The sequence below is a fragment of the Pelodiscus sinensis genome, chromosome 8 (genome assembly GCF_052426305.1).
Source record: "Pelodiscus sinensis isolate ZL-2025 chromosome 8, ASM5242630v1, whole genome shotgun sequence".
Classification (NCBI taxonomy): Eukaryota; Metazoa; Chordata; order Testudines; family Trionychidae; genus Pelodiscus; species Pelodiscus sinensis.
Window position 1 is genome coordinate 10413936 of NC_143059.1, and position 8655 is coordinate 10422590.

General features: G+C 41.5%; 1 long non-coding RNA gene across 1 annotated transcript in view; it reads left to right on the top strand.

Annotated features, from left to right (window-relative positions):
* The window catches only part of LOC112544317 (uncharacterized), a 49204-nt gene extending 41736 nt beyond the window's left edge, over window positions 1-7468 (top strand). The window contains exons 2-3 of the long non-coding RNA XR_012905770.2: window positions 5037-5212; window positions 7170-7468. This is a non-coding gene — a long non-coding RNA (uncharacterized LOC112544317). The remainder of the gene's footprint in view (window positions 1-5036; window positions 5213-7169) is intronic.
* The last annotated feature ends 1187 nt before the right edge of the window (window positions 7469-8655 follow it).

Consider the following 8655-nt stretch of genomic DNA (forward strand, 5'->3'; position numbering starts at 1 on the left):
ATCAGAAGAAGATATGCAAATGAGCGCAAGATATGCAAATGAGCACTCCATTTGCATGTCCTCTTCCGCAAAAAACCCACACCGTAGACGTAGCCTCAGAGTTGTTCTGGGCTCTGGATTCTGTGCAAACACAAGGGGAGAGACCATTCCTGCTTTGGCAATGTCCCACAGTTTCCGACACACCAATGGAATACCCTTTATAAATCAATGGAGAAAATGGGTCTTTCACAGCCGCTTTGGGTACAAAATGGTAAGTTTGCTTGCCCTTGGTGCCGTGGTTTTTAAATTTCACTCCTCTTTTTTATGCCATGTGCCATTCCACCAAAGTCTACAGCAGGCTGCATCTCTGGCTAAAAAGCAGTCCTTTGAAGATAAGACTAGATGCATTCCATGAATTGCTGGATAGTCCTAGGTACTACTAAAGTTATCACTTTTATCTTCATTGGCCCAATGCTTAAAATCATATCCCAGATGGGAATATCGCCAAACTACCATCCAAAATGTAACAACCCTGCCTTTCTCCACTTGTTATTCAATAAGGGCCTGATTTAAAGAGGTGCTGCACAAATTCGCCTAGATTTTAGCTAGTGTACGTTCAAGTTTTCCTTTTAGTTTATGTAAAGCTTTAGTATTATCTGATATTTAAAAAAAAGATTAAAAAGATATATGGGCTGACTCCCTACTCCATTGTGCACCACCAAGAGCCATTTATACAAGTGTAGTGTGAGTGCAAATTGGGTGTGATATGCTCCCATGTTAGCACCTTGCACTGATATAAATGACTGTACACAGCTCAGGGAAACAGTGAATTGGTTCATAGGGATTTCTTTGTCTGTGAGAGAGACATAAAAACAGAATAGGGTTTCGGGTGGTTTGTTTGTTTTGTGTGGGTATGTTTCCAGAAGGGGTGAAGAAAAGGCTGAATATTGCTCTCAGACTGCAAACAAAAGATTACCCAGAATGCTACTTGCTGTCTAAAAAATTACAAAATGTCTAGTTGAAGCTTTAAGCTCATGCCATTGTTTTGGCTCTTGACAGAAATCTCTTTGAGTAAGTGCACATTCTTAAAACTCATCTGTTTTCCTATATGTTTAATTTGTCAAGTTCCTAGTTGTGATAGCCTCCTTTCTTCCTCCCCTTCTCCCCCCCTCCAGCCACCCCCACACCTTGATAACTGTCAGAAGAGTCTGGAAGATTTGTATTACTACTAGCCTGCAGTAGCCTCTAGTGGCCTGAGGCAACTGGTTGTACACAAAATATGTATCCTTCTGACACCCATGAATTTATTTCTTTAGCATGCCATGAGCTAAATATATCTATCTCTGGTGTATTTTAGAGGCTGTGTGGTCTTGGGTGGTAGAGTGCAACACAAAAGGAAGCTTAGTATAGATGTTTGTTTTCCCAAGGTAAGAAGTCTGGCATTTGAATGCTTTTTTACTTTTCCTTACCACATCAGTGGGAGTGCTCGCACTTCGCAAGTGTTCAGGAAAAGGCTGAGAGATGGGTGGGTGCAGTAGTGTTGCACTAGATGAGATCTGGACTCACTGTTAAGTTGGTCAGCTATTGTCTACTCAGGTCCTCTATGGTTCTGGAGCCTTGAAATAAATACTTACTGAAATAAATACGATGCTATCACAGTTTTATACATTTTTAATTAAAACAAATCAGCAAAAATAAAATCAAGAAACCATATCACCAAAGCCAAGCTCTGTTAACAACTAATCAGGGCTTGTCTGCATTGTCTCACAGTGCTATTTGGGGACTATGTGAATGTGAACTAGGAGCCTTTGAGTTTGCCCCAGCAAACAGGGGAGTTGCAGTACAGGCCTTTGGTGTGCTCCCCAATCCCTCCCGCTCCACATAATCTGAATTGCAGGGCAGAGCAGACACACTTTATGTCTAAACCAATACCACTACCAAGTACTGATTTTTAAAAAAGGTCAAATCAACAAGTTACTCTCCGTATTAAATTGGGATTGAATAATCAGGTGAATAAAACAAATAATCAATTCTTATCAATTCCAAGCAGGAATCTAAGGATGTTACTGTCCATCTGTGTTACAAACCCTAGCTTGGAGCTGGTTGAATATTTTTATATTTAATTCAAATTATCTAATGTCCGAACCACAGACTCAGTGCCAATTATAAAGCTTCCTCCTTAAATTTCAGGTCTATTGTGGTGGTTACTAGCCCTTTCCTTTACACCCATTGAAACACAAGCGTTCACAGGACATTTTGTTAAGTGGAAGTTCCATGACTAATTTAGCGGTTTAGAGCTGGCAGCTCTAAGTGTTGTAGGATATTTTAAACACAGAATACCAAACATAGTTCCCCAGGTATCTTTGAAACTAAGTTCTAGTGCTCTTCAAAATTTTGCATCTCGTACCCTTTCTGTGTAGAGCCTATAAGTGCTCCTGTTTCTGCGTGCGCACACAATCACACTTTCACACCCTAAAAATCAAAGAATTAAAATGCTAGGGTGTCTGCCAGCCAATCAAAAGAAAAGACTAAAATAGAAAAAGGGAAAATAAGATAACAGGTTCATGGGAACTCTTCAGCTCCCAGTCTTCCATATCCCAACAAAAATACAAAACACTAGCCCATTTCTGAGGAAGCTGACATGGCCTTGTCTGAGTGAAAAGGTCTTGCGAAGACGTGGTCACCAGTTTATAGAAAGCCCAGTCTAAAATCCTACAGAAATAACTACCTGAAAAGACCTGATAACAGCCAACTGCTCAACGTTCATCCATCAACGAAATTAAAAATAATCTTCCACATCCAATGACCGATATCATTCTTCTTGCAAATGAGACTGTTTAGTAATCTGCATGCTTAGGAACTAGCCCGTAAGTTAAAGAGCTTAGCATTCAAAGTTTTTTCCTCTTGATGGAAAAAAGTTACTTTAAAACCTTTTAGGATGAAACCTTTTGAATAAATAAATAATACAAAATTGGTATTCCCATTTATGATATTTCTCTTGCAGCTGTGAATTTCCAAGTGTCATTCTATATGTTTGGACAGAAACATATGAAGATGTCGGGGAATAAGCAAGAGTCACTTCACTGTGTGTCTCAAGTGAGACAAAGGAGTAAATGGGATTTAACAATCTGACAAAAGACCATGAAACCTAAGGACTTGTTTACAGAGGGAAATTGACTGGCATAGCTATGGCAGAATACGATACTCCATAACAGCTATTCTGGAAAAGATCCCCATGTGGACATTCTCTTCTAAAATAATGTCTTCACTAAATGGAAGACTGGTGCTGCTGTGATTGATCTTCCTGAGTTCAATTTAGAAGGTCTACTTAAGACTCACTAAATCAAACTCAGAGGGTGCCCTCATTGGCACAGGTACTCCTGCTTCTGTGAGTAATAAGAGATGTCGACGGGAGAGTTTGCTCCCATCATTCTCCCTCTGTGGAGATGGCAAGGAAACTTGAAACAAGGTATTTCAACTCCAGCTAGGTTATTAACAGAGTTGGAGTTGCATATCTTGATTCGACCTTCCCTTTTATTCCACAACAGTGCATCTACACATGGAGCTATTCCAGAATAACGTTGCCGGTCCATTTTCCCCTTGCAGACAAGCCCTAAGGGTATCAGAGCTGTCTTATTAGAGAAAAGTATATATTTAGTAGTGTTGCCTCCCTCTTAGAAGTGTTAAAAGCAGCGTCTCTACTGTGTATAGTACAACACAGGAGCTTCTTTTTTGTTCTCCTTAAAATCTGAAAAGTGACTTTGATTCCTTTCCTATTCTGCTGCAACTTAGGGGTATGTTTACACTGCATGGCTATTTCGGGATACTGCAGGTATCCCGAAATAACTACCCCACGTCTATACAAGACACCCGTCATTTCAAAATATTTTTTTAAAACAGGCACGCTGTTTTGCCATCCCAGTAAACCTAATTGCAAGAGGGATAAGGGATAGCTAGAAATAGTGTGTTATTTCGAAATTTGGCACTGTGTAGATGCACCAAATTTCAAAATAAGCTATTTCAAAATAGTTTCAAAATAAGACATGCAAATTGCATCTCTTATTTTGAGTTTAGGGTGCTGTGTAGACACACCCTACGTGCTCAGTTTAATTGTTTATGAGAGAGGATTCAAATGTAGCCGGATAGCTAAAGATCACAGAGACAAGTTTAGCCATTTAGCATTATATGTAAGACTGTTAATGCAACTCCACACTTCAGCAGAACTGGAGTTCCCCATTACAAATACTCCTTCAGACTTGGTTAAACTTAACCCAAAGTGCACATAATTTAGATATCAGACTTTCAGGCTGTCTCTAAACTACATGGCTCCATTGATGGAGCCATGTAGATGAGGGTTGTAGGCAAAGGGAAATGAAGCCGCGATTTAAATAATCGCAGCTTCATTTAAATTTACAAGGCTGCCGCGCTGAGCCGACAAACAGCTGATCAAACGGCTCCCGTGCCGACCTGAAAGCCCTTTATCGACATCCCCGTTATGCCTCGTAGGATGAGGTTTACCGGGGATGTTGATAAAAGACTTTCATTTCAACAGGGGAGCGTCCAGACTAGTGTGCTGAGCTAACAAACAGCTGATCAGCTGTTTGTCGGCTCAGCACACTAGTCTGGACGCTCCCGCGCCGACCTGAAAGCCCTTTATCGACATCCCTGTTATGTCTTGTAGGGTGAGGTTTACCGGGGATGTCGATAAAAGGCTTTCATTTTGACAGGGGAGCGTCCAGACTAGCACGCTGAGCCAACAAACAGCTGATCAGCTGTTTGTCGGCTCAGCGCAGCAGCCATGTAAATTTAAATGAAGCTGCGATTATTTAAATCGCGGCTTCATTTCCCTTTGCCAAAAAAAAAAATCTACATGGCTCCATCGACGGAGCCATGTAGTTTAGACATACTCTCAGGCTCTGCTGTTGCTCATTAATATTACATGAAGGGAAATGCAAACCCGTCTGGACAATATAAAACATGCACTCCATGGGGAAACTTTAGCCAGTACCTGAGCCAAACCCAAATCAAAGCTTTTTTTCTCCTTTTTGCATTTCCAGGATCTGCTTAGAAGCAGAATTGGATGTGCCAAAACAGATGCCCTCCTAGCAGTATGGAGCACAAATAAGTTGGAGAGCCGTTTCTGCTTCTGAGGGGTGTTAAAGGCAAGGTCCTTGGATCATCCTGGGATCAGGAACTTGAATACTGCAGCAAATCATCTGCAGAGTAGAAGCTGGTAGGTTTATTATTGCTGGATACTGAGACTGCTTGATATGGGGAGGGGGTGATCATGGTTAAAGAATTGGGGAAGATGCAATTTTCCTAAATCTTGTGAGTTTTATCCTGAGCTTTTGCAATATTAACTTCACAACATCAGTTTAGTATCAGAGGGGTAGCCGTGTTAGTCTGAATCTGCAAAAGTGACGAAGAGTCCTGTGGCACCTTATAGACTAACTGAAGTGTAGGAGCATAAGCTTTCGTGGGCAAAGACCCACTTCGTCAGATGCATGTAGTGGAAATTTCCAGAGGCAGGAATAAATATGCAGGCCAGGATCAGGCTGGAGATGACCAGGTGGATCCAATCAAGGAGGATGAGGCCCACTTCTAGCAGCTGATCTGGAGGTGTGAATTCCAAGAGAATAGAAGCTGCTTTTGTAGTTAGCAAGCCATTCACAGTCTTTGTTTAATCCAGAGTTGATTGTGTCAAACTTAAAGATGAACTGTAGCTCAGCAGTTTCTCCTACACTTCAGTTAGTCTACAACATCAGTTTGTAGCTCCCGTTGTAACAGAGAACAAACTGGATCAATGTGATCCCCGAATCATTAACCAGAAGGGAAATAAAAAGATTTCTCAATGGATCATTTTTTAAATAGGTTTTTTTTCCCAACCAGTCTTAGCCTCAATTTCCTGTGAGTACAATGGAAATAATGCCTTTCCTCCCACTCTGTCTGGCTTGTCTGCTTACTTGCAATACATAACAAATTGGTAATGGTAATGTGTTACTTCCATAGACAGCAGGTTTCATCCAAGGATGTCCAACTATTGACAAGAATTCAGCTTCACAAAACCTTGTGGGGTAGGCGAATGTATGGCCAGAAGGAACCATTATGATCATCTTGCTTGGTCTCCTATACAATATCGGGCAGGGAATCTCCCCCCTCCCCACCCCCCACTGTCTGGTGACTTCTGCATCAGGCTCATAACTTCTGGTGTTAGATGTTATTTCATTGTGTAGCTGGGTATGTTGAGGCAAAAGAAAGTTAAGTGGTACGCACAAGGTTACACAGCAAGTCGGTAACAGAGCCGACAGCTTCATTTATAGTTTATGAAAGGTTAATAAATGTGTAGTAGATGTTTTAATAAATGGTTAATGCATTTTTACTGAGCTCAGCAGGTCTAAAGGTTGCTTCCAGCCATCTATAATACTTTCTATTGATGTGCACACATCCATCTACAAGTGCCTGTGACTGTAACATGAGTCTCATGTCTATAACATGCTTTATGCATCTATGAATCATTTATTAACCCTCTACAATGGTTTTTGTGAATAAACGCAGTTATCAAAGTGAAAGAACAATCATTGCAAGATTAACAGAGCAACCATGATATGAGAGACAGCTATGCCTGATTCCTAATTCCTAGCATGTTGGGACAGAAGAGTGCATTTCATCCATGTACACAGCGGATGAGTGTTGAAATGGAAACACAATGTAAAGTGCAACGAAGGCTCTGTCTACACTGCAAGCAAAAGATGTGTGTCCCCTGCTCATGTACTCAGGTAGCTCAAGGAAAGCTAGTGCAAGCCTAAATGGTAGCATAGGCCCAGTAGCACAGGCTTAGCTATGCCAAGTAGGAAACAAGTGTATACTGCACACCACCACAGCCCAGCTTGTCATAGCTACGTTACTATCTAGACTCGTGCGAGGTCTCGTTGCCCTCCCATGGGCATGTGCACAAGACCAGGAAAACCACAAGGCTAGCGTGCAGTGTAGGCATAGCCCAAGTTAACTTCCAGTCTCCTGATTTAAGCACCAGACCAGCAGAGATTTATGTAAAGAAAATTGAGTCATGTGTTGACAGTGTGCCTTTAAGACCAACATGTCATTCTAGATATACGGCTCTAACTTGGCCTGTCTGTGATTATGTGTGTTAACATCATTACTTGTGTATAGCCTGTCTTTTCCCTTTCCAGGTTATATGGGAAGTGATTCTTCAACAAATAATGGACACCATTCACAGCAGGTGGTTTCATGTTTTTATTACAAGCCCTGGGATACGTCTATAAAATGTTAAGAGCAGTTGTTAACCACCGACTCCACCATTTGTTGTTCAAAGCAACTGAAATACAGTATACTAATATGAACTGGTCAGCATATTGTACTCTCTTACATCTGTGGTCTGTGAATGGCAGTTCTTCTCGCCACCAGGATGGATAGGTAGGTAGGTAGGTTGATAGATAGATTATTCTGAGTTAGCTAGCTGCTATCTAGCCGTTTCTACAGGGAAGAGTAAAGGCATTTTCCTCTTTGCACTGTTTGCAGCCTTATCAGTAAAATCCTACTCAGAGAACTTTGGAAGTCCACAACAGCCAAACAGTTTAATTTAAAATGTAGGTGTGTGATGGGCAAATTCCCACACCAATGGGAAATTCCCACACCAAGGTGGTCTATATCACGTTTAATCCCTGAAGAGAATCTTAGAGATGAATTATGAATCTAGAATGCGCAAAAAACTCTTTAATATAGAGCTATACACCATTGCCTTGAACCACTTGCTAATGGTGATTAGCTCTAATGAAAGAGTTGAATAGTTATTTGGCTCAGTTTTGAATAAGCACACAAAACCAGCTGACCAGCTAGGATTTCCAAAGCTAGCCCCCAAATCTCATTGCTCTTTGTTTATCGAATGGATTTGCATTACCATAGTTCCCAGTGGTCCCAACCAACACTGGGTGGGCAAGTCACTGTACAAATATGTAGGAAGGGGTGCATCGTTGGGCTGAAGAACTTCTAAGGGAATCTAAGGGCCACACTGTGAACCTTGTACTTCTGTTGAGGTTACTGTGGTGGCAGCAGCAGCTGGAGCCTTGGCCCTTTAAATCATTGTTGGAGCACCAAGGAGCATGCCAAAGGCTGCCTCGGGGAGCCACAGCACAGTCATTTCCACCCCGCCCCATCCACCCAAAGCCCCAGGCTTCCCCCCCACACCTTGCCCAGGGCCCCACTGTGTACATGTGTGCAATGTACTCTCCTGTCCCAACATGCTAGGCATTATGAATCAGGCATATTTGTCTTACATAGCGCAGTTGCTCTGATAATCTTATAATGATTGTTCTTTCACTTTGATAACTGCTTTGACTCACAAAAAGTGTTGTGCTGATCTTAAGGTCTCTGTTCTAATTGCCACACTGGGGTTATGCAAATTGCTAATGATGTATTATTTAGAATTATCATACAAAGACGGGTGGTACTTTGGATTTGTACCAGTGTACAGAGAGGAAGTTGGTCCCCTAGGGTTCCAAATAGAGCAGGATGAATATCAAAACATTTGCCCTGTATATTAGTTTGAATGTGTAAATGCACTCACTTTTAATATGCATGTGCCTTTTTTGTGCTCTCTTTCGGAACATATTCTACTGAATGAATTCACCAGTGGGAATGTTAACAGACACAGTGCAT